Below are 27,695 nucleotides of genomic sequence, written 5' to 3' on the forward strand. Positions count from 1 at the left end.
ATAACAGATAATTATTTAATCCCAAAGGTCAATAGGGCTGGTTTTGAGAAATCTCAATTTAGCATTATAAAAAGGAAAGTCTTTGTAGAGCTGAAGAAAAGAGATTTCTATCTCATTCTAATACCTGAATAAATTTAAAAAAAATAAATGTGTTTCTTTAGTTATCAAAATGATATACTTTTATACCATGACAGTGATTTCCAAATATGACATCTATCAATTGCTAAACATAAAACATCATTAAATGTTCTATTTACAAATTGGTAAAAATCTAACGGCTGTGTATCAACACTGGAAATTTTCTCTTTAATATTATATGGCTGAAATGAAGCATTTGATTGAAACAAAATTCAGTTGATGAGATTTTCCTAGTAAGAGAAATGCTTTATGTTGTTTTTACCAAATAATTTTTTCTTTTCCTCCAAACTGTATTTTTAATGTTTATACCTAGTATTAACTAATTTTAACTAACTCTAGACTGTGCTCATTAATTAGCAAAGTAAAATGCTATTTAGGCTTAGAGAGAGTTTTAAAACTTGAGAAAAGGGTTTATAAGAAAAATTAGCAGGCTGAATAGATAGTAAGAACAATATAGAATTTATTAAGTGCCACTAATTAATCAAATCATTAATATTTGAGACAGCATACCCAGATATTAGAAATTACCCCAATTCATTAAAAATATAACTTCAAATAAATTGCATCTTCTTTATGTTTAATCTATACACAAGTTATTGTAAACTAGAATGTTCTTTTAAGCATTTAGTATCTAAAATTGTAAGGCATGCATTGCTAAAAATTACAGGATTGAATGAATTACTTCAAGTTATTTTATCTACTACTGGGTGGCAATGTTCTTAAGCTCTTAGCTACATAGCATCCCAGAGGTGAAACCCTCTCAAATCCTAACTGATGAATAACTGCCATTTAATTTTACCTTGCACTTTTTGGTATCCTGTATATATTTAGTCAGATATTTTCAAGCAGATGAATTTTTTCTGAAGTTTCTGTAACATTGGTTTGCCATTTATCAGACCATTCCACCTGAGTATAAGGAAATTTCTTCTTACAGATAAAAAACATGTACTAAATCAGGAGATGTCTGTGGATAATGCAAATAATGCAAAACATTTTGTGATTGTTCCCTGGAAAGCTCATATAACAATTTTGCTATTTTGTTATTTTTCCATTTCTTTTATCTTTTTTCCTTTGACTTATCTGTGGATGATATATATGCTAATACTGAACAAATAGTCAGTTTTCAGAGAACAAATATTAAACAACCAAGGCCAGGGGATGGCACTTCAAGATTTGATTTTGTAAAGTGTAATATTCCATTTTCTCTTAGACACTGTGCTCACAACTTGCATAACACATTTCTTACTAACTTGGTTAATCAAAAAGTCATTTCTTTATATATTGTTTCCTACCTATCAAAAACTAAAAAAAAAAAGTTTAAAAAGGCATTTGTACTAGCTATATCTAAATTATTAGAATATACTTTAAAATGTAAGATTATTAAATCCTAGATATAGCACTTGGCAACTTCATTACAGACCTTTAATTATTATTACTTTGGCTTAATCTGTTAGAAGTCTTCTCTTATTTCCTCTTAGAATATTTCATTTAACTGACTCAAGAACTTCAAGCAGAATTGCAGGTTTTTGTATTTGTGCATGTAAGTGTATGTTTGTATCTTTCCAGCTACATGAGACAAAAATAAACAAATAAAAAAACTTTAAAAATTATCTGTCAGAAGTATTGGAATTTATCTTAAATATTGTCTCTCTTAGTAGAGAAGTATAAGTTTATTTCTAACATAATCATAAAGAAGACATTTTAAATGATTCGTTTTAGTCAAGATTCTACAGAGAAACAGAATCAGTGAAATATAAAGAGAGAGATAAGTAGATAGGTGGATGTATATATTTGTATATAAATATATATATGTATATATGTGTATATAAATATATATGTATGTGTATATATATATGTATATGTGTGTGTATGTGTATATATATATATATATATATATATGTACAAAATCACTGCAGATGGTGACTGCAGCCATGAAAATAAAAGAGGCTTGCTCCTTGGAAGAAAAGTTATGACCAACCTAGAACAGCATATTAAAAAGCAGAGACATTCCTTTGCCAACAAAGGTCCATCTAGTTATAGCTATGGTTTTCCAGGAGTCATGTATGGATGTGAGAGTTGGACTATAAAGAAAACTGAGCACAAAAGAATCGATGCTTTTGAACTGTGGTGTTGGAGAAGACACTTGAGAGTTTCTGGACTGCAAGGAGATCCAACCAGCCAATCCTAAAGGAGATCAGACCTGAATATTCATTGGAAGGACTGATGCTGAAGCTGAAACTCCAATATTTTGGCCACCTGATGTGAAGACCTGACTCACTGGAAAAGACCCTGATGCTGGGGAAGATTGAAGGCAGGAGGAGAAGGGAACGACAGAGGATGAGATGGTTGGATGGCATTACCGAATCAATGGACATGAGTTTGAGTAAGTTCTGTGAGTTGTTGATGGACAGGGAAGATAGGAATGCTGCAGTCCATGGGGTCTGCAAAGAGTAGGACATGGCTGAGTGACCGAACTGATATATAAAGAAAATATATATTATCGAGTATTGGCTCATACAATTATAGTAAGTCCCATGGTCTGCTATCTGCAAGCTGGAGACACAGGAGAGTTGGTGGTATAATTCACTCCATGTTTGAAGGCTTGAGAAGTGGGGAGAATTATATAAATTCCAGACTGAGGCCAGAGAAGAGGGCTCAGCTCAGGCAGTAAAAAAAAGGGGGGGAGCAAATTGCTCTTCCCTCTGCTTTTTATTCTGTTCAGACTTCAATGGATTGTATGATGCACTCCTCATTGAGGAGTGCAATCTGCTTTATTTAATCCAATGATCCAAACGCTAATCTCACCCAGAACCCCCATCACAGACACATCCAAAAATAATGTTTAATACAAATACCACATGGCCAGTCAAACTAACACATCAAATTAGCCATTGCAATATTCATTCTCTAACAATTAGTTCTGTGACTGTCTTTATGCTTCTTGGAACTGAACATAAGCAATGTGTGAGGCTTCAACTCTAAAGAAAGTTCCAGAATAAAAAGAAGGTTAAAAAATATAATTAGAAGATTCTCTATGTAGAGCATAATTTTAGTCTATGTGACTATCAGTTCAGTTCAGTCGCTCAGTAGTGTCTGACTCTTTGTGACCCCATGAATCATAGCACGCCAGGCCTCCCTGTCCATCACCAACTTCCGGATCAGCCAAACCCATGTCCATCGAGTGGGTGATGCCGTCCAGCCATCTCATCCTCTGTCATCACCTTCTTCTGCTGCCCCCAATCTTTTTTTTCCCCCAATGAGTCAACTTTTTGCATGAGGTGGCCAAAGTATTGGAGTTTCAGCTTCAACATCAATCGTTCCAAGGAACACCCAGGACTGATCTCCTTTAGGATGGACTGGTTGGATCTCCCTGCAGTCCAAGGGACTCTCAAGAGTCTTCTCCAACACCACAGTTCAAAAGCATCAATTTTTGGGCACTCAGCTTTCTTCACAGTCCAACTCTCACATCCATACATGACCACTGGAAAAACCACAGCCTTGACTAAATGGACCTTTGTTGGCAAAGCAATGTCTGTGCTTTTAAATATGCTATCCAGATTGGTCATACCTTTCTTTCCAAGGAGTAAGCATGGAAGTTTCATGGCTGCAATCACCATCTGCAGTGATTTTGGAGGCCAAAAAATAAAGTCTGACACTGTTTCCACTGTTTCCCCTTCTATTTCCCATGAAGTGATGGGGCCAGATGCCATGATCTTAGCTTTCTGAATGTTGACCTTTAAGCCAACTTTTTCATTCTCCTCTTTCACTTTCATCAAAAGGCTCTTTAGTTTTTCTTCACTTTCTGCCATAAGGGTGGTGTCATCTGCATATCTGAGGTTATTGATATTTCTCCAGGCAATCTTGATTCCAGTTTGTGCTTCTTCCAGCCCAGCGTTTCTCATGCCGTACTCTGCATATAAGTTAAATAAGCAGGGTGACAATATACAGCCTTGACGTACTCCTTTTCCTAATTGGAAGCAGTCTGTTGTTCCATGTCCAGTTCTAACTGTTGCTTCCTGACCTGCAAACAGGTTTCTCAAGAGGCAGGCCGGTGGTCTGGTATTCCCATCTCTTTCAGAATTTTCCAGTTTATTGTGATCCACACAGTCAAAGGCTCTGGTACGGTCAATAAAGCAGAAATAGATGTTTTTCTGGAACTCTTTTGCTTTTTCAATGACCCAGCAAATGTTGGCAATTTGATAACTGGTTCTCTACCTTTCCTAAAACCAGCTTGAACATCTGGAAGTTCACGGCTCATGTATTGCTGAAGCCTGGCTTGGCGAATTTTAAGCATTACTTTGCTAGCATGTGAGATGAGTGTAATTGTGCTGTAGTTTGAGCATTCTTTGGCATGGCCTTTCTTTGGGATTGAAATGAAAACTGACCTTTTCCAGTCCTGTGGCCACTGCTGAGGTTTCCAAATTTGCTGACATATTGAGTGCAACACTTTCATAGCATCATTTTTTAGGATTTGAAATAGCTCACCTGGAATTCCATCACCTCCACTAGCTTTGTTTGTCGTGATACTTCCTAAGGCCCACTTGACTTCACATTCCAGGATGTCTGGCTCTAGGTGAGTGATCACTCCATTGTGATTGTCTGGGCCATAAAGATCTTTTTTGCATAGTTCTTCTGTGTATTCTTTGCACCTCCTCTTAATATCTCCTGCTTCTGTTAGGTCCATACCATTTCTGCCCTTTATTGAGCCCATTTTTGCATGAAATATTCCCTTGGTATCTCTAATTTTCTTGAAGAAATCTCTAGTCTTTCCCATTCTATTGTTTTCCTCTATTTCTTTGCATTGATCGCTGAGGAAGGCTTTCTTATCTCTCCTTGCTATCCTTTGGAACTCTGCATTCAAATGGGTATAACTTTCTTTTCCTTTTCTCCTTTGATTTTTGCTTCTCTTCTATTCACAGCTATTTGTAAGGCCTCCTCAGACAGCCAGTATGCTTTTTTGCATTTCCTTTTCTTGGGGATGGTCTTGCTCCCTGTCTCCTGTACAATGTCACGAACCTTCACCCATATTTCATCAGGCACTCTCTCTATCAGATCTAATCCCTTAAATCTATTTCTCACTTCCACTGTATAATCATAAGGGATCTGATTTAGGTCTTACCTGAATGGTCTACTGGTTTTCCCCACTTTCTTCAATTTAAGTCTGAATTTAGCAATAAGGAGTTCATGGTCTGAGCCACAGTCAGCTCCCAGTCTTGTTTCTGCTGACTGTATAGACCTTCTCCATCTTTGGCTGCAAAGAATATAATCATTTCATGTCATACTATTCCTATTTTTCCTTATCAACTTGGTTGAATTGACAAAACTAGCATATATAGTAATGTATACATATATATTTTACGTATATTGGAAAACTCAATATATGTTTTAAATTCTAGTCAGATAGGGAATTTCAATTAAAGATATATCATTTTATGTGGAATTGTAGTATTTGCAAATAAACATTCATTTATTCATGCTATCTGATAAACACAGAAGTACTGAATTTTTTTTTAAATTAAGAGATTAATTCTAAAATTTTAAGCTGCAAGTAATTTTGCAATGGTTTTAGAAATATAAAATTTGTCATTTTGTCTATGTCTTTACTACCCCTAAGCAAACATTAAAGAACTACAGTTTTATTTTACAATAAAAATTTGAGTCCTGGATTTAACAGCATCATTCTCTGTATGTGTAATCATTCTTACTATGTGTAACTAAATACTTAGTAATCATTCTTAGTATATGTAAAATTATGTGTAATTTCATATAAATCTATCTTAAGTTATACTAAACAAAAACAAACAAAGGTCCTGAGATCTGGATGTTTTACACACTGGCATTAAGAAAGTTTTATCTTGCTTGGTCTCTTGGGAGCAGGCAGAAAAGAAATCACAGGTACTTGTGTAGATGTCTTTAATAATATTTTGACCTCAATGAGGAAAATACCTTTCTTTTTTTTTCCTTTTGAGTAGTGTGATCTGTAGCAATTCTTTAGTTCAGAAATCTGAGATGAAAGTCTGGGTCTTATGTACTCTAATAGAAAGAACTTAGAAAATCTATCTCATGCTCTCCAACAGACAGTCCACAGATAATCAGAGTTCACTGTCAGAAATATTGCTTTAACCTACATTTTATATATAATACCTAAGTATGAGCAAAAATGATATTCTGTAGCAGTCTGGTCTTCAGTGATTATGGCGATCAACAGGAAGGAAAATGTTCAGGTGTATTGTCAAAAATCATAAAGTGAGGCTTTGGGACAAATGATTTTATAAGATGAATAAAGTAATGTAAAAAATCAAGTATAGCCATAAAGAAAGCTCTGCATGAGATGATTGAGAAACTTTTTAAAGATGGGGCAGAGTCTCTCTTTCTCTTTCATTATTAGCTGTACACCCATGTTTTGTAATTTATTTGGCTATTAGCCAGTCTTCGAGGATTGTAATTATTCATTTCAAATGTGTAAGTGTTGGAAATGCTTGAGTAGTTCATACTGAGATTCTCTCAGAAAGCTTCTTATATAATTGCCTTTCCTTTAGTTCAGTTCAGTCACTCAGTTGCGTCCAACTCTCTGAGACCCCATGAATCACAGCACGCCAGGCCTCCCTGTCCATCACCAACTCCTGGAGTTTACTCAAACTCATCTCCATCTAGTCGGTGATGCCATCCAGCCATCTCATCCTCTGTCATTCCTTTCTCCTCCTGCCCCCAATCCCTCCCAGCATCAGGGTCTTTTCCAATGAGTCAGCTCTTTGCATGAGGTGGCCAAAGTATTGGAGTTTCAGCTTCAACATCAGTCCTTCCAATGAACACCCAGGACTGATCTCCTTTAGGATGGACTGGTTGGATCTCCTTGCAGTCCAAGGCACTCTCAAGTGTCTTCTCCAACACCACAGTTCAAAAGCATCAATTTTTCAGCACTCAGCTTTCCTCACAGTCCAACTCTCATATCCATACATGACCACTGGAAAAACCATAGCCTTGACCAGACTGACCTTTGTTGGCAAAGTAATGTCTCCGCTCCTTAATATGCTATCTAGGTTGGTCATGACTTTCCTTCCAAGGAGTAAGTGTCTTTTAATTTCATGGCTGCAGTCACCACCTGCAGTGATTTTGGAGCCCCCCCCAAAGTAGTCTGACACTGTTTCCACTTTTTCCCCATCTATTTCCCATGAAGTGATGGGACCTGATGCCATGATCTTAGTTTTCTGAATGTTGAGCTTTAAGCCAACTTTTTCACTCTCTTCTCTCACTTTCATCAAGAGGCTTTTTCATTCTTCTTCACTTTCTGCCTTAAGGGTGGTGTCATCTGCATATCTGAGGTTATTAGTATTTCTCCCAGCAATCTTGATTCCAGCTTGTGCTTCTTCCAGCCCAGCGTTTCTCATGATGTACTCTGCATATAAGTTAAATAAGTAGGGTGACAATATACAGCCTTGACATACTCCTTTTCCTATTTGGAACCAATCTGTTGTTCCATGTCCAGCTCTAACTGTTGCTTCTTGACCTCCATATAGGTTTCTTAAGAGGCAGGCCTATACTATATGTTACAGACTTATTTAGATTTCCCTGGTGGCTTAGAGGGTAAAGCGCTTGCCCACAATGCAGGAGACCCAGGTTCAACTCCTGGGTGGGAAAGATCCCCTGAGAAGGAAATAGCAACCCACTCCAGTATCCTTGCCAGGAAAATCCCCCGAATGGAGGAGCCTGGTAGGCTACAGTCCATGTGGTCCCAAAGAGTTGGACAGGACTGAGCAACTTCACTTTCACTTTCATTTACCGAAGCTTCTTCGGCACTGGGGAAATTGTTTGAGGTCAGCATTTTGTTTCTTTGTTTTAAACATATTTATTTGGCTCTGCCAGGCCTTTAACTGTGTCATGAAGAATTTTTTATCTTTGTTGCCACATGCAGGATCTTTAGTTGTAGCATGTGAACTCCTAGTTGTAACATGTGGGATCTAGTTCTCTGACCAGGGATTGAGTCCCACCCCTGCATTGGGAGCACAGAGTCTTAGCCACTGGACCAACAGGGAATTCTCTGAGGTCAATGTTTTTGATGAGGAGATTGTGTCAGTTTGCTGAGAGAAGGTTAGCATCTTCAAAAATGTTCTTATTGAAATATGGTTTATTTGTTATAACTAATAGAAATATTTAAAGATTTTTTTTCACACATCCTTCTTTTGATGAGAATGCTCATGCTCTGCACATGCTCAAAAGAGGAAGTCTGAGAAGATCTTTCAAGAAGTCTGCTTGCAGAAGAGGAGAGAGGGGAAAAGTGAGAAATGGCTGAAGAGACATTTTAGCATGTGTATTTATGTTGAAAAGTGAAAGTATTAGTCGCTCAGTGGTATCTGACTCTTTGTGACCCCATGGTCTGTAGCCTGCCAGTTTCCTCTGTCAATGGAATGTTCCAGGGAATAATACTGGGGTAGATTGCCATTCTCTTCTCCAGGGGATCATCCCAATCCAGGGATCAAACCTGGGTCTCCAGGCTTGCAGGCAGATTCTTTACCATCTGAGCCACCATATCGACATAAACACACAATATACAACTGGGAGAGACTTAAATATGTTTAAATTGACTTTAATGATCTAATTGATAAAAGGCAATTGATAAGAATAACTTGTACTCATTAAGAGTGGAGTGTGCCTAGTGACGTCCTCCAAAGAATGCAGAGTGGGATGGGAGTAAAAAAACAAAAAAATAGAATGATTTCACAGTGAAGAAATGGATAGACACTCCCTCAGCCCAGTGTTCAAGTTAGTATGGAAAGTTTTAGGTCAAGTTGATGGTGGATACCCTTGATACGATGTGATGAAAATGACACTTTGACTTTGTGATTTTCCAACCCAAAGTCTATATGAAAGTGAAAAGTGAAAGTTATTCAGTGGTGCCTGACTCTTTGTGACCCCATGGACTATACAATCCATGGAATACTCTAGGCCAGAATACTGGAGTGGGTAGCCTTTCCCTTCTTCAGGGGATCTTTCAAACCCAAAACCAGGTCTCCTGCATTGCAGGCAGATTCATTACCAGCTGAGCCACAAGGGAAGCCCAAAGCCTATTTAACCCCAGTCTAATCATGAGAAAAAACAGGAACCAAATATTAATTGATGGGCACTCTAAAATACACTTGACTTGAACTCCTTAATACTCTCAAGGTCATCACAAATAAAGTTTGAAGAACTATCAGAACCAAGAGGAGCTTAAGGAGACATGATGACTAAATATACGTTGGGATCCAGGATGGGATCCTGGCACTGAGAAAGTATTTATACATAAGATAAAAGCTAAGGTCCAGGTGCTGCTGGTGCTAAAGAATCCACCCGACAATGCAGGAGCCACAAGAGACATGGGTTTGATCCCTGGATTGCAAAGATCCCCTGGAGGCAGGAATGGCTAACCCACTTCAGTATTATTGACTGGAAAATCCCAGGAACAGAAGAGCTTGCCAGGCTACAGTCCATGGGGTCACAAAGAGTTGGGCATGACTGAGCATGCACACAAACACATACAGAGAATTAAAGATACAAAGAGGCATAATAATAACATATTATTATTTCATATATAATTATATATGCTTGTGGTTAAGTTAAATAGATATTGAGGTAATTCTCATTGACATTTTATTCTTTCCTTTTGAGATAAAAGGTTATATCAACTGCTGAGACATGAGAATGGAGAAGAAAATTTAGAATAAAGTTGAATTTGAGGAAAAATGCTTGTGCAATATAACATGGCAAGGTTAACAAAGAAAGTGAATAGTCAGATTGTTGTGGGATCATTTGAATTTGAAGATCATGAAACCATGGTGCTCTATTGTATGAAATTATCAAGCTATGATGGCCTTCCCTGGTAGCTCAGCTGGTAAAGAAACTGCCTGCAATGCAGGAAACCCCAGTTCAATTCCTGGGCCAGGAAGTTCCTTTGGAGAAGGGATAGACTACCCACTCTAGTATTCTTGGGCTTCCCTGGTGACTCAGATGGTAAAGAATCTGCCTGCAATGTGGGTGACCTGTGTTGGATCCCTGAGTTGGGAAGATCCCCTGGAGAATGGCATCACAACCCATTCCAGTATTTTTGCCTGGAGAATCCCCATGGACAGAGGAGCCTGGTGGGCTACAGTCCACTGGGTCACAAAGAGTTGAACACGACTGAATGACTAAGCACTCAACACACATGCCAGGCTCTGGGGGGCTTCCCAGGTTTCGTTAGTGGTTAAGAACCTGCCTACCAATGCAGGAGACATAGAGATATGGATTAGATCCCTGGGTCAGGAAGCTCCCCTGGAGGAGGACATGGCAACCCACCCAAGTATTCTTGCCTGGAGAATCCCATGGATAGAGGCGCTTGGCAGGCTACCACCCATAGGGTTGCAAAAAGTTAAACAATACCTGACGTGATTTAATATGTATGCATGTACATTGGGCTCTGGAACAAGTATTGAGACCTACTGGGGCTCATGTAGGTTTGAATCTGCTAGATGAGAAAATAAGAATTTAGTGTTTGACAAGAATAATATTGAAATGATGGAACCTGGCTAAGAAAGGAATGTTTTAATGTAACATAAATTACCAACTGTATGTATCAATTTCTGTTCCTAATTTCAGTGAATATTAGGTTGTACTTCTCTATACATTCATCAGCAAGGAGTTGTGTTTTTATTTTATTTTTGACAGTTTAATAATCATATGCGTCTCAGTCTTTAGATTTGCATAACCTTGGTTACTAGTAGAATATTCATCAAGTTCCTCATCCACTCCAAGACCAGCCAGCACCTCATTTTTCAATGTTTAAAGATTTTATTGAAATTTGATAAGGTTCCTTTTATATTTGCTATGTTAAATGATAACTTTGATGCTAGATGGTTATGTGTTTGGTAATTCCTTCCTCAGTCAAATCCATCTGCACTAGAATAAACATTATTCAAAATGTTTTTTGCATGTGACTATCGTCCTTACTTTAAAGCACAAAGATAAGATTTTTTAAAGTAATTGTATGGTTAACTTGTGTTGGGGAAAAATACATTTTCCTCTACTCTTCTAGATTCTTCTGGCTGGTCAAGAATTAAGTTGGTGTGATTCAGATTAACAGGATAAAATCAAACAAAAGTTTGATAAAATAAATACATGGAAGAAGAAGAAGTGAAAGTCACTCAGTCACATCTCACTCTTTGTGACCCAGGCCAGAATACTGGAGTGGGTAGCCATTCCCTTCTCCAGGGAAACTTCCTGACCCAGGAAGCGAACCAGGGTTTCCTGCATTGCAAGCAGATTCTTTACCAGCTGAGCTACCAGGGAAGCCCTATACATGTGGAGACCTTGGAAAAACAACTCCCCCACATGGGCAAAGCCTTCACCTTAAATACTATCTTTAGCTAAAGACAAAAGAGGATGCTGGGGGTAGTTGTTTGGGTCTTCAAAGGGGAGAAAGGCAATTTTCACGGAGATTGAACAGCAAATGTTTGGTAAACAAATGTTTGCTGGACCACTCAGAGAGCATGGGACGCAGAGATGAATTTTAACAGACTTTGCTGGGTACTTCTCTGTCTACACATCTAGGCAGGAGAAAGCTTACTGGGAAAAGCTCTTTACCTACATTCTCTAGGCAGCTAGGGAGAAGATCATATGTTCTTCCTGAGTCTTTTGGGCCTTAAAAATAATCACCTTAAATTAATCCTTAAGCCAAATAAATATAATTTAAGGTGGTAAATTTTGCTGCCCTACGCTTGTCCCATGGGAGGAGCCTAGATTGGTAAAAATACAAAGGCAAAAACAGTCATGCAGAAGTTTCTGTTTTCCAGAAGATCTCACAATATAACTTTGTTTTGAAAGTTCTGACCAGTACTACGTATGAGGTATAATTATGAGAAGGCAGGAGATACCATTATCATATTGTGCATATACCACTGGAATAAAAAAAAATTATTAGAGTTGATTTAAAATTTAGTTAATGTCAGGTGTAATATAAAACTAAATACATTAATAAGTTAGGAATAATTAATGGACTTCCCTGGTGGCTCAGCAGTAAAGCATCTGCCTGCAATGCAGGAGGTACAGGGGACTCTGGTTCAATCCCTGGGTCAGGAAGATCTCCTGGAGTAAGAAAGGGCAACCCATCTCAGTATTCTTGCCTGGAAAATTCCATGGACAGAGGAGCCTGGTATGCTACAGTACCTAGGTTTGCAAAGAGTTGGGACATGACTGAAGTGACTGAGCATGTGTGAAAATAAATTTGTATACATGAGGACCATGGGATATAATCTGTCTGTAAATGGTATATTAAATCACAAATATGTTGCAGAAGCATGTATTTCTGAGATGAGCCAAAGAGTTTGTAATGATGTTATCACAGCAATTATATGATAAAAAGTCTATATAACCACTAAGGTAATTGATATGAAAAAACTTTAAAAGTGTTTATAGATCATCAGAGTTTCAACAGCAGTCATAAAATAGGATTCTGTCATGTCAGATGGCAGAGATGCTTACTGGTCATGCTGAAGATTATTATGAGGAAAAGTAAAGAAAACTTCTAAGAAAGAACAAAGGCATTAAAAATGGAGAGAAATACTGTCTTTTTTGATGGGGATATGAATATGTTAATTTGGGGGAAAATAAATAATCAGATTTAATGAAATTTTGATGATAATTTTTGAAGGAAAATTTGTAACAGTGACGTTGAATTCATCTGGAAATACATAAACACAAGACCATTTTGTATTGTAGAATAATGAAGATATAAAAGTGATTGCAATATGTTGCAAATCTAGGATAATCAAAATTATGTGGTTCTCATAAAACTTACAGAGTGATAAATATAACTTTGTCAACAAAATGTCTTAAAGTAGTGAATGCAATATTTTATTGAAAGGATGAGTTAGCCAACAAATGGTGTAAGAATTAGGTAGTTGTAGTCTTGACTCAAACCATCATAAAATAGCATTTAAAAAGATTGAAAGTTTCCATGATATTGAGTGTCCTGAATCCAGCTATCTCCTGTTAATACTATATAGTGAGGGATCACTTTCTTAGGAGTGAATAGGAGGTTATTAGTACATACCTCATCTTTTATAATGCATCACCAGTAAAACAATAAAAACACAAAGAGATTGAAAAGTATGCATTAATAATTGAGATAATTAGAATGGTAGAAAACTTTTTCTTATATATGTTTCATTCTTGGTCTTTGATCAAACTAATTATCTCAGGCAAAAATTGAGACAGAATATATTTTAATCATTTTAAAATAAATACTATTAGAAACTGTTAATGAGTTAGTTATCAGTTTTCTCTAGTTCTTCCGTTTATTTTCCCTCTAAGATAATAATGGGCTAATTCTTTAATTTCTTTGATGATGTTGAAGAAAGCATTCTGTAAAAATCTATTTTAAATTAAGATCAGGGAATAAACTATAATTTTATGAGGTTGTTATTAAAATACAATTAATGCAATTATGTATTCTACTATTGCACAAAATTTAAAATTTTAATTTTACTTACTAATTGTTTATTTGTAATATTAGATTTAGAGTCAAGTAAACAGCCAAATGAATTAATTCTTACTCCAGTTCCTAGAAGCCAAAATTAATTGGACTGCTTTATTGGGATCTACTAAAAATGTCATTACTGGACATTACAAATATGCTACAATGTCTCTGTAAATAAGCAGAATAAGAATTCTCATTAATCAATATGCTAACTAGGCTTAATGAGTTACTATCTAAATTAAGACCAATATAATCACATGTAAGCTCAAATAATCACTCAGCAGTTTTGGTTGTACATTCTATGCTTTTAACATAACACATAAAAATATAATATATATATTCTGCAAATTACAAAAGCTATTTCTTAACTAATCCATAACAGATAGATACATACAAGTATATGACTCAGCATGAGTCTTATATATGACAGAATGAAATTGATAAGTTCTTGACTTGTTTTTATGTGTGTGAATATTGCTTTTCTAACAGCATATAAGGATATTTAAAAAGTGAAATTTGTTACAAAAAAAGAAGTTAGGCCAACAACCATTAATCAACAAGGAATGGGGGGTGGGATATGTACGTTTGTAAACAGATACTCCTAGCAACAAATTTTTAATTTACAGAATAAATGTCTCACATTCTCATGATAAATTTTTAATGAAATACTATCAGAATTTCAGAATTGTTGAACATTTCAAACCTTCAACTTAAAGAGTAAGACACAATACTTCTTTAGTTTGAAGCTCACCTAATATTTTATACACTTCAGTTGGTATTATATACATGTACAGATTTTTATGATACAGTGCAAATATTATACAAAATTAAACTACTAGCTTCTTTTCTAATATTTTAGAAGTTCCCCCTCTCTATTTTCAGTCCTAAGTTTGTAAATACCACCAAAAGAAGATTCATAAAAACAGAAATAAAATAAGGACAATTAAAATATAAGCTTAGTTAATTGTAAATCAGACCATACTTAATCATTATAAAAAAAAATTATCCCAGTGAGGTGTAGAACCAAACAGATGCAACCATCTGAAATTTTTCATATTTACAAAAATATTCAAGAGTTTGATGGATTTTCACATTTATACCATTGCAGTAAATAAGACTGTAAATAATAAAATAAGAATCCACATCTGTTCTTGCCATTCAACTGGATTGTCATAAAGTCAATGCATAAACCTACATGTCAGAACTGGTGATTAACACAAGTTATTTCAAAGGGTTATTGAAGGGCTAAAATTTTTAAATCTTTCATGTGAAGTAGTAGTTTGGGATATTCAAGAAATAATACATCATGTCTAATTTCTTTTAAGAAAAAGAGTGAGAGACAGATAAAAGATTTAAGCATATTATTGACATGAAATTTATTTTGTATTTTATTTTGGAAGGTATTTCTAAGAAGGTGTTTAATTGTTTATTCTTTGATATGGCAGACACTGCACCAATCAAGACAGAACCACAGATGAACAACATAGATCCAGCTGGACTAGGCCTTACTTTGCTTTAGAATCTCAAAGTGGAATTGGCAGATCCTGGAGGTGATGGACCCTGTTATTGCTTCAATAAAATATATCCCAAATGATCATTTTACCATGACAAATTCAGCATGATCCAGCCATCCTTGTACTGTTCATCCCTGGGTCTACTTCCAGACTTTAGCCCAAATTCAATCTAGAAGTTTGCTTAGATTTAAATTTAATAGCTTGCACTGATTATAACATAGTGTTTGTGAACACAGGGATATTTTTTCAGTGTTCTAACAGTTTTGTTACTTTTAAAAAATGAAAGCAGCTCTGCTTTAAGAACCAGAAATCATTTCACTAGGGTTTGGCCAATAAAAGTTTCAAATATAGCATACCTACTCACCAACTCAGTCATCAAAGAAACAGGATTGAAAAAGGGATCCTTATTCAGAGGACAAAGGCCTAGCTCCTGTTAAATATTCTTGAAGGTGAGAGAAAGTTTCCTAACTTCACTTCAGATTGTCATCACCACCAAATATTCAACGGAGTCCTGTGAAACTATATACTGAGTAGAAAGCAAAACGATCACAACAAAATATTCTATCAAAGGCACAATGGCATGTGTGTGTTCGGTTGTGTCTGACTCCGTGTGACCCTGTGAACTGTAGCCAGCCAGGCTCTGCTGTCCTTGGGATTTCCCAGGCACACACCCTGGAGTGGGTTGCCATTTCCTCTTCTGGGGGACCTTCCCAACCCAGACATCGGACTGTCCTGCATTGGCAGGCTGATTCTTTACCACTAGTGCCACCTGGGAAGCCCATCAAAGGCACAAGACATCTGTGAAAATTCTAGATAAATATCTTATTTCTCTGGAAGTACATGCTAATACGCTACTGCTGTGACACACTTCTTTAGTCACTTGTCTTCTGGTCAAAAGTTGATTTAGTGAGTGTTTACTGTTTCATTCTCCACCGATACATCCTCCTTTCCTCATCTCCTTTTCATTGTTGTGTATATAATACAGTAGAGCATAATTTTGGTTTACTAGGAAGTACAATGAACTTCCCAGGGGAAGGTAATATATTACTTTGACAATAATTTTAATACGTGATGTAATCATTTGTCATGAGCTGGTGAACTCAACCAGTTGAGTGTTAGAAACAATTTGAATAGCATAAAATTTTTGAATACAGTTCTTGTATTCATGATTGCAGCTAAATAAATGAATGGATTCTGAGTTTGGCATGTTACCGGAGACTTAAATTGGGGTAGAATTACCTAGTTAAGCTTAATCATTATGTCAGTATTTTTATGACTAATGACAATTCAGATTCTGAAACTTAGCATACTTTCAGAGAAGTTGCAACGGCTCATCAATCTATGTTGTGAAGTATTAATTAGTGATTCGTAGTCATGATGTATTGCCTCTTGTGAAGAACTGAGGAGTCAGGGGGAGAGTGTGTAGAATAATTTATTCTCTTTAAAAAAATCAAGTAAGGAAAGAATCAATATGGGCAGAATCTAAAATTAATATTAGAAAAATAAGCAAATTTTTCTTTTTACATTTTATGAAGTGCCATAAATTTAACAAATGTTAAAACGAAGCATCAATTTACCAAAGTAAATACCTAACCTCACATCGGAGCAGTTTAAAGTGACTGAAACCTGAGAAATATTCATCCCTGATGGAGATCTTGTAAATAAATGCAACTTTTTTTTTTTTTTAAGGATATGTATGAGCCCAAGCTCATCCAGGTCATAGCCACTGACCAGACATGTTACAGTTAATAAAATGATGTTTCTTTTCAGAGACATTATATTTAAAGGTAAAGTGTTCTATGAAATTTGCTTATTCACTCCAGATTTTTCAAAATTCAATATTAATTGAGACAATGTCTTTGGTGACAAAGACAAGAATGACTAAATTTCAGCTTCAGTGTCATCTGCTCTAGAAAGTATTTTTTGATGTTTCAGTCATGTTCTAATACACTTATTATACAAATGAATAGTTTACCATAAATGTGTATCTTTTTGTTAGCTTTTTGTTTTTTTTTATTTTTTATTTTGCTGAAGTATAGTTATTTTATTTATTTATTTATTTATTTTTGTATAGTTATTTTTAAATTGTTAACATTTTCCTTGGGACAGGATGGTTTTTACATCTTCAAATTTCTAGGACATGGCACAGGGCAGTCTAGTAAACCTTAGTTGATAGAAGAAAATCACAATAAAAATATGTCAGTGTTAGAGCCTTGTGCAAAATGCTACAGGAGCTCAGGAAGGAAGGTTGCAGCCTCGGTGGGACTGGGGTGGGGTTGGGGTGGAGAAACATCATAAAGAAGGTTGAAGTTCTTGTTCAGTAAATGGAGTTTTCTTATGGAGGAGAAGAGAGGAGAAAGGCAAATATGGAGAAGCATTTTATAAGCATGAATTAGTTGTGTTTGGCTGAGGATTGAGCATGAGGAGAGTGAAAGAAGGAAGATAGCTCTGGATAAGTTGCCTAGGAACAAATAGTTAAAGGGTATTTGTGTACCTTGATAAAAGGTTTGGGCTTTATTAAAAAAGAAAAAGTTTAAGGATAATTATTGAAGAGATTTAAGGAACAGGTGGGGGATTATCACACTGAATGATATGGGGGATTATCATACTGGGGAATGCTGATTTGCTGGAGTATTTAGGACAGAAAATATTAATTCCTTAGAAGGTTGTTTCAAGTCTCAGGCAAGAAATTTGGACGGTTTGAACTTCAGGGAGCCTACAGGACCAGAGACAGCATATTCATGAAGTTGGTTAAAAGATTAACTGAGCGGGTATGATTAAAGTCATTTAATTTTTGACCATTGGATCATAGAGAAGATCATGCATTCAAGATGAAATGTATGGGAAAAGTTTGTAAAATAGTTGATGCCAATGAAATAATTAGTTAAAAGAATACTTTGTATATTCATCTTTTCTTCTGACATGGAAAGAAGGTTGCAAAGTTATTCTTGCATCTTAAAGATAATTGGTCCCATACAAAAGTATCATAAATTGTAGAGTTTCTTTTCCTTTGCTATAGAAGGCTACATATCACAAAGATAATGTGTGATTATTTTGCATTGGATCAAGTTTTATTATTTTAAATCAGATCTCTCTTTGAATAAAATGTAATTATTTTGATCATCACACATTTCTGGGCCATTATGGACTTCTTGTACATTTGCAAAATACTATAAACACCACTGACTGGGCTCTTGGGGGCAGTTTTCTCAACATCTGAAGGACATCTTTATTTTAAATTATTTTGGCTATTGGTTTAATTCTCTCAAAATAACTGCCTTGAGATGTAACTACATAGAAATGAGCCTGGCTATAGTGGCATATACAGAGATAGAACAATATGTAGGAAAATCACAAATGTGAAACAATGCATAATAAACAGTTAAATGTGAATAAATAGACAGGACAAGGATATTGAGTCAATCTACTTGTCATAGTCTGCAAACAAAAATTTACCAAAGAGTTCACAATTTCAGGAATGAAAATCCCCTCCCCCACCAAACACACCCATACACACACACACCAATGACTCACGTAATCTTACAGTCTTTCAGAAGAGGAGAGGTTACCTAGGTCCTGGTGGGGTGGATTGACTGAAGGGCACTGCAGGCAAAGAGAGACAAAATGAGTAATCTCTCTGAGATTAGTGTAGCGTTGCACAATTGCAAGTAAATTTTAAGTTGTGAAAGAGAGGGAGAGGCTAAGTTATAAGTTACGCGGGGACTTGTTACAATACAAGGGAATTTGGTGCAAGTGAAATAGGCATCAGGAAAATAAACAATCATTATAGGATTTTCATCAAGGAGCATGTTTAAGCATCCGAGGGATGTTTTGAACCATATTCTTCACCGGCTATTTCTAGAACCAGAAAGGCTTGCTAGGACTCTACATCCAGAGATGATGCTGAATCTGAACTGAGTGATACTAACAATGGATAAAGTTGGATTGTTTCCAAAGTTTAATTGGCTGTTGGAAATGAGGGAAATGATACCTACTTGGTCCAGCTTCTGTGTTAATGGTACTTTTAAAAGTTTCTTTCTTATCTTTAAATTTTCAGCATAAACTTTTAGGTGATATTTCTGGAATTGAAATTGGTGTCTGTCTGTAAATCAAAATATATGACCTGATCAGTGATTTATTTACTGTAGATGCCAATGTAGTAGTTGTATTTTTGTTTAGTGTTGTGAAGTGGTTCGGTTCTCACTATTTAGTGACCCTAAAGGAATTCACTGGTATATAAGTGAAAATAAAATAAATCTGAAGGAATTCACCTAGATTTATTTTATTTTCACTTATATACCAGGTGTTTTATAATAGCTCTTAAATCTTTAATAATGTCTATGAAATATTTGTCCTATCTTGAATAGGATAAATAAAATCTATTCCAGAATTTCAAAGTAAAATGTTTACTTTCTTAGGTAGTTAAAGTCTAAAAAATGAAGCCTATGCTTAAGATGTCTGAAAATAATTATTTTGGAGTTTTCAAAATCAAAAGACTTGCTTGAACTCAACTCACCTCACACATAAATATATTTTAAATTTTTGCCAAAATATTGATGATATCTCCAAATTATAAATAATTACTTGGGGGTGTTAACAGATGTTTAATTTGTTTCATTCATAGACTATCTAGAATTTCAAGTATTGTTATATTGGAACATATGCAAAGTAAATGTCAAGGTGAGGTGGATAATTTTTTTAGGAATTCATATATTCCTGCATCCTTATTTGCCTGTCAACCCCACTTTTGTCCAAAAACAAAGAGAAAAAATAAATATGATGGCTCAAAAGTAGCAAAATATCATGTTATTACTAGTTTGGGCCACTTGGAGTCCTTCTGTTTCCCTAACTAATGACATAAGCAATGACAAGTTGATGTTGGCTGATGGCAGGAGGTCTCAGATCCTCACCCTTTCTGCACAGCTTTCTGAGTGTCCTCATGACATTGCAGCTGGCTTCCCCAGGATGAGTGATCCAGGAAAGTATGGTGTAAGCTTCAATGTGTTTTATGATGTAGATTTGGAAGTCACAGATACTGTTGGCACAATAGTTCATTGATTACATCAATCTTATTCAGTATGAATTAACACTACCGAGCACATGAGAATCTTTGGGAGCCATCTTGGATGTTCGCTTCCAAAGGTCCCTATTTGTAGATTCTTAATCAGGTATTTTAAAATAAATGGTTTATTTTGTATATCTCTAATTTTTAATCATAACTTTACCCAAATTTATTCTTTTTTTTTTTTTTTTTAGTTTCCAGCAACTTTTATTTTTCCTAGAATCTGGATACAATTAACTCTGGCAAGGCAATGCTCAATACTGTTTAAGCCTCATATTTTAGATTAGCTACTTAAATATTATAAATGTGAATGCTTTTATTTCCAATATTCTGGGAGGTGGGTCATAGAGGATCCTGCTGTGATTTATGTCGGACAGTGTTTTGCCTATGTTCTCCTCTAGGAGTTTTATAGTTTCTGGTCTTACATTCAGATCTTTAATCCATTTTGAGTTTATTTTTGTGTATGGTGTTAGAAAGTGTTCTAGTTTCATTCTTTTACAAGTGGTTGACCAGTTTTCCCAGCACCACTTGTTAAAGAGGTTGTCTTTTTTCCATTGTATATCCTTGTCTCCTTTGTCGAAGATAAGGTGTACACACCGAGGAAAACAGATCTGAAAGAGACACGTGCACCCCAATGTTCATCACAGCACTGTTTATAATAGCCAGGACATGAAAGCAACTTAGATGCCCATCAGCAGATGAATGGATAAGGAAGCTGTGGTACATATACACCATGGAATATTACTCAGCCATTAAAAAGAATTCATTTGAATCAGTTCTAATGAGGTGGATGAAACTGGAGCCCATTATACAGAGTGAAGTAAGGCAGAAAGATAAAGAACATTAGAGCATACTAACACATATATATGGAATTTAGAAAGATGGTAATGATAACCCTATATGCAAAACAGAAAAAGAGACACAGATGTATAGAACAGACTTTTGGACTCTGTGGGAGAAGGCGAGGGTGGGATGTTTCAAGAGAACAGCATCGAAACATGTATATTATCTATAGTGAAACAGATCACCAGCTCAGGCTGGATGCATGAGACAAGTGCTCGGGCCTGGTGCACTGGGAAGACCAAGAGGGATCGGGTAGAGAGGGAGGTGGGAGGGGGGATCAGGATGGGGAATACATGTAAATCTGATTCCCGTCAATGTATGACAAAACCCACTGAAATGTTGTAAAGTAATTAGCCTCCAACTAATAAAAATAAATGGAAAAAAAATGTGAATGCACATTCTCATAACTGGGTAACTAAAATTTGACATAAATTTACTCAGTATTTATGTAATCACAAAACTTTATATGCAACAGGAGTTTTATACTATAGAATCTAACCTTACACATTTGTTTACATATAAAACAGCTATTCTTTACTCATCTATCCTAACCTATAAAGTGTTACACCAATGTTTCTCAAGATGTTTCTTAAAATAGATGAGTTCTCAACACAAGGTTAACAAACCTGAAGCTCCACTTTAGAACTACAAACCCATAAATAGAAAACTGTTTCACCAGAAATAGGTTATGAGCAATTCTTTCCAAAGTAATGCTATAGGAAGTTACAAAGTTGCCCAATATAAGACACAGGTTTCTTTATTATTATTATTATTATTTTAAAAATTTTTATTGGAGTATAGTTGACTTAAAATGTTGTGTAGTTTCACGTATACAGCAAAGTGAATCAGTTATACATATATCCCCTCTTTTTTAGATTCTTTCCCCATATAGACCATTACATAGCACTGTGTGGAGTTCCCCATGCTATATAGTAGGTCCAGACACAGGTTTCTCATTAAACTTTTTTTTTTTTTTAATGGATCTCAAACACTGTGACAGATTTTTGGTCAAGTTGCTTCCATTAAAAAGTATTAATTTTAAAAATTAATAACTTAAAGCTGCTGCATACAAAACATATGGCCCATAAACCATTCTCCTTTCCTTCTGAAGGTTTGACAATATATTGTTATCATTAACCAGTCTTTTACTATTAAACTCCAATGACCAGTTGAGACAAACAGTTCTGAGACCATTCTTCCACCACTGATTAAGACTGGGGTGGCAGGTATTGGGAATAATATTCATTTAGCCTCTGAGCTTTCTGGGCAGACTTGGTGACCTTGCAGCTCCAGCTGCCTTCTTGTCCACTGCTTGGATGACCCCACAGCAATTGTCGGTTTCATGTGACATACAGCAAAAAGGCCCAGGGGAGGAGAGTCAGAAAACTTCTTAAAACACATGGGCTGGCCAGGAACCACATCAACGATGGCAGCATCACCAAATTTCAAGAGTTTGGGGCCATCTTCCAGCTTTTCCCCAGAGCAATGATAAATCTCCTCCTTCATCTTAGCAAATTTGCAAGCAATATGAACTGTGTGACAATCCCACACAGGGGCCTATCCAGCACTGATTTAGCCTGGATGGTTCAAAATAATCACCTGAGCTGTGAAGCCAGCTGCTTCCACTGGTGGGTCATTTTTGCTGTTGCCAGCCACAATGTTATGACGGACATCTCTGACAGACACGTTCTTGACATGGAAGTCCACACTCCCCAGGAAGGGCTTCACTCAATGCTTCATGGTGCATTTCATCAGACTTCACTTCAGTTGTTACAATGACTAGAGCAAAGGTGACTACCAGGCCAGGTATGAGAACACCAGTCTCCGCTCAACCCATAGGGGTAGCACTGATGCCACCAATTTTATAGATATCTTGGCGGGTCAAATACAAGGGCTGGTCAGTTGGGCAAGCTGGTGGCAGGATGCAATCCAGAGCTTCAAGCAGGGTGGTTCCACTGGCGTTGACATCCATGTGGGTGACTTTCCACCCCTTGAACCATGGCATGTTAACACTTGGCTCCAGCATGTTGTCACCATTCCAGCCAGAAATTGGCACAAATGCTACTGTGTCGAGGTTGTAGCCTATTTTCTTAATGTAGGTGCTGACTTCCTTAACAATTTCCTCCTATCTCTTCTGGCTTTAGGGTGGCTCGGTGGAATCCATTTTGTTAACCCCAACAATTAGTTGTTTCACACCCAGAGTGAAAGCCAGAAGGACATGCTCACGGGTCTGCCCTTTCTTGGAGATACCGGCTTCAAATTCACCAGCACCAGCAGCAACAATCAGGACAGCACATCCAGCCTGGGATCATGTATTTGATGAAGTCCCTGTGTCCTGGGACATCAATGATGGCCACGTAGTGCTTGCTGGTTCTCAAATTTCCACAGAGAAATATCAGTGGTGATACCTAACTCACATTCAGCTTTTAGTTTGTCTAAGACCCAGGCATATACGGAAGAGCCCTTTCCCATCTCATCAGCCTCCTTCTTGAACTTTTTAACTGTTTTCTTGTCAATCCCTCCACATTTGTAGGTCAGATGGCCAGTCATGCTAGACTTCCCTGAATCTACGTGTCTAGTGACAACGATGATGATGTGGGTCTTTTCCTTTCCCATTTTTGCTTAGGTTTAATGGGGTTTTCATGACACCTGTGTCCTGGCAGCAAATCTGTTGCAAAAAAGTTATTTATTCTTTACAAAGATCGGGACTCAATTCCTTTAAGTACTTTCCATTTCCACTTGCGATTCACACCACCAATGAATGATATTTACAGTTTAATATGATCTTAATTTTTTTGTTACCTCTAAACTTTCGGAAAATATGCTATAGTCCTATGTTTTTCCTTTGTATCATTGTTTTCTTGATTTCCATCTGAAATAAGAGTAACAACAGTCTTCTATAATACTTCACTTGTAATTCAGTATCTTATATTATGTACACTTTTACCTTTTAAAGTTTGATGTCATTTTACTTCTCATCTGAAAGTCACACATCATTATATTTATTCTCTGTCCTTGCTGTGATGTGCTAAGTCCCTTCAGTCCTGTCCGACTCTGTACGCCCCTATGGACTATAGGTTGCCAGGCTCCTCTGTCCGTGGGATTCTCCAGTGGAGGGAGATGGGAGGGAGGGTTAAGAGGGAAGCTGATTCATGTTAAGGTTTGACAGAAAACAACAAAATTCTGTAAAGCAATTATCCTTCATTTAAAAAATAAACAAATTAGCCAAAAAAAGATTACTGGAGTGGATTGCCATTCCCTTCTCCAGGGGACCTTCCTGATCCAGGAATCAAACGGGTTTGTTTTATGTCTCACCTAAATTGGGAGATAGGTTTTTTTTTACCACTAGGGCCACCTGGGAAGCTCTGTCATTAGGCGAAGTCAAAAAATGTAAGGCGACAAATAGAGTTTACATTATTACAACCATGCAAAATAAATTAGTAGTAGACATTCTTCTCTGTGTTCAGTTTCTCTAACCAAGTGAAAGCGAAAATGAAAGTCACAGAGTCGTGTCTGACTCTTTGCAACTCCATGGACTGTGCATTCCGTGGAGTTCTCCAGGCCCGAATACTGGACTGGGTAGCTTTTCCCTTCTCCAGGGGACCTTCCCAACCCAGGGATCGAACCCAGGTCTCGTGCACTGCAGTCGTATTCCTTACCAGCTGAGCCACAAGAGACAAGGGAAGCCTTCTCTCTAACCAAGTACCATTCTAAATGTAATTAGCGTAAAATTAATTTCAAATAGATTCACTTCTCTTGATATTCCATCCATTGGTAAGACAAGAAGCATTTTAACGTGCTTCTTCTTTAGCTTTGTAAAACACCCCCTCCTCCTCGAGTTTTTACTCTACTTTTTTTTTTTTTTATAATTAATAAATCTTTATATCCTGAAGGAATGAAATTCTACCTTTTTTATCCCAGTTACTTGTATTCCCCTGATCCTACCAGTGTTCTCCATTTTCTGATTATTATCTGAACCAGTTGCTCTCTAAACCATCTGCAGAATGGTCAGTTTGTGATATCTTATCACTACTCTCCTGAGTTGGATTCATATTTACCGATTCTGCCCTATAATCTTGTGGTAAAAACTGCTAGTGCTGGTTTCTCTCTTTCCATGACCTGTGGCATAAGCAGATACTTTTGGAGACATTTCCTAATGCTCTTGGATTAATTTTAATAATGTTACTGGAATGGAAGTTTGTGGAGAGGTAGCTTCTTCAAGGCTAGCTTTCATGCACCTAAAGTCATAACAATTTCTCAACTGTCCAAATGACTCTCAAGAATAAATTTTTGTAGAAATTATTGACTGGTGCACTTAATGAAGGTCTGAATTAGTCTGTTTTTTACTTTTCCATTTTACTAAGCTGTGGTTAGTTAAATACAATTAATTTTTATATTGAACTGATTGAGTTTAGGAATGAAACATAGCTAATGCAATCATACACATTAAAATATGAGTTATAAGGCAAAGATTAAGTTTATATTATATCATTCAAGATAGATTTTATATATTGATTTCCATGAGTACAAGATGATAGCTTTTTTACACTGCAGTCCCCAGTAACTACCCCATGAAAATATTATGCATATGTTTGATGAATAAAGAATCAGGAGAGAGATATTAGGGAAGAAGCCACTCCATTTTCAAAACCACCTTTAAGTTCAGGATATCATTGAAGACATTTACAGTTTTTCTAAGCACATCATATCTAGAATTGTCACTGTTGGGTAACTACTTTTTGATGAAATATCACACAAGCCAAAATATGAGCTGCATGCATTATTTTCTCTTGCTGCATAACAAATTATCCCAAACTCAGCAGCTTAAAAAACATCTATTTATTTTCATTATGTCTGTAGGTAGGAAATCTGGGAACAATTATTCTTTGCATTTCACTGGGCTAAACATTATGCTCAGGGTCTCACTCGGCTAAAATCATTGAGTTAAGCCATACTTATGTTTCTCATCTTGGCCTCAGGATCCTCTTCCAAACTTAATGGGTTTAATTCCTAGAAGTTATAGGACTGAGGTGGTTGTTTTCCTGCTAGGTATCAAGCAGGGACAGTTCTCAGCTGCTTACAGGCAGGTCCTTACCATGTACCATCTGCTACAGACTGAACTGTGTTCCCACCAAAGACACTCTCACAGTCATTTCAGAGCAAGGATGTTTACTTTCTTCCAGGTCAGACAGAGAACACTTCAGATGTCTTTTTGTGTAACCAAGTGCAGGAAATAAAGGGCTCACATAATTAGGTCAAGCCCACTCCAACCATCTCTCTTTCTTAAGATCAAGAGATTTGTGACCTTCCTGAGTTGCTTCGGTCATGTCCAACTCTTTGCGACCCCACGGACTGTAGCCTGCCAGGCTCCTCTGTCCATGAGATTCTCCAAGCAAGAGTACTGGAGTAGGTTGCCATTTCCTTCTCATTTATGACCTTAAACACCTACAAAATCCCTTTAAAGTGTCGTCTAGATTTATGCTTAATTGAATAACCGGAAGAAGGTGTATATATATACCAGAGGCTAGGATCTTGGGGACTATCTTAGAATTTAGCCAGTCAGACTATATATATATATGTCTTTAATTTAAAAATTTTAGTGGCCACATTAAAAAATAAAAAGAGACTCTGTAAACTTGAATTAACATTTTATTTAGCCAAATATACCTAAGATATTATCATTTAACATGTAACAAGTATAAAATTATTAATGACATAATTCACATGTTTTTCATACAAAAAGTTAGAAACCCAGTGTGTATTTCATAGTTGCAGCACATCTCAGTTTTGACCATCAGCATTTCAAGTACTCAGTAACTACAAATGACAGGTAGCTCAATAATACAGCAATTATAGGTATTATCTAGGTAAATTGTAAGTATAGTTATGGATTACCTTAAGAATTTAAAGAAAGCAGAATATCATTGCAATCCTTCCTGAGACTGAAAGATTACATTGAAAATAAATTTCAGGGATAATAGTAAATATCCACATTACTGGAGACACTTTTTTTCAGCTTGAATCTAAGTTTAAATAACATTAAGTAAAATAAAATTAATTTAAAAAAGGAAAAATGTAAGTTACAGAATTCAAGTAGAAAGTAACATTTTATTGTCTCTTAAAATGTTTCTTCTCATATTTAAATGCTTATTTGTGAATAATACTAGATTTAAATTTATGTCATTTAAAATTTCATCCAAATAATGCTACCTTCATAGCACCATTTCAATAATCATTAAATGTATAATTTACTAAAAATAATGAATATAAACCTGGCCATTGCTTAATACGAATCCTAGTGGGCAGGCAAGTCTTTCTTTAATTTGTACAGAGGGCAATGAAATATCTATCTTTGTATATTTTAGTGGTTTAATAACATTCAAATTATAATTGTCTTCTTCAAGCAAGTAATAAGTTGTTATTTCCTATTTTGCCAACAGCATAAAGGCTGAAGCAACAAATAAGATGCATTTGTGCTGACATCTTTTCAACAAATGTAGTTAGAGTTACAATGATAAAAAGCAGAGGTAAGACTACTTATATTATTGATACTATATTCTTTATTATATTTCTTACAATAATAATAATATTAATTTTTCTGAGGAGGAAAATTATTCCACCCAAGATTATAATACCCCAATGGCTGGAT

At 36.2% G+C, this 27,695-nt stretch overlaps 1 pseudogene; it reads right to left on the reverse strand.

Moving 5' to 3' along the window:
- Nucleotides 1-22,254: 22,254 nt before the first annotated feature.
- Nucleotides 22,255-23,662, reverse strand: LOC133073048 (elongation factor 1-alpha 1-like; annotated as a pseudogene).
- Nucleotides 23,663-27,695: the final 4,033 nt, after the last annotated feature.

This window comes from Dama dama, chromosome 18, assembly GCF_033118175.1.
Source record: "Dama dama isolate Ldn47 chromosome 18, ASM3311817v1, whole genome shotgun sequence".
Taxonomy (NCBI): Eukaryota; Metazoa; Chordata; class Mammalia; order Artiodactyla; family Cervidae; genus Dama; species Dama dama.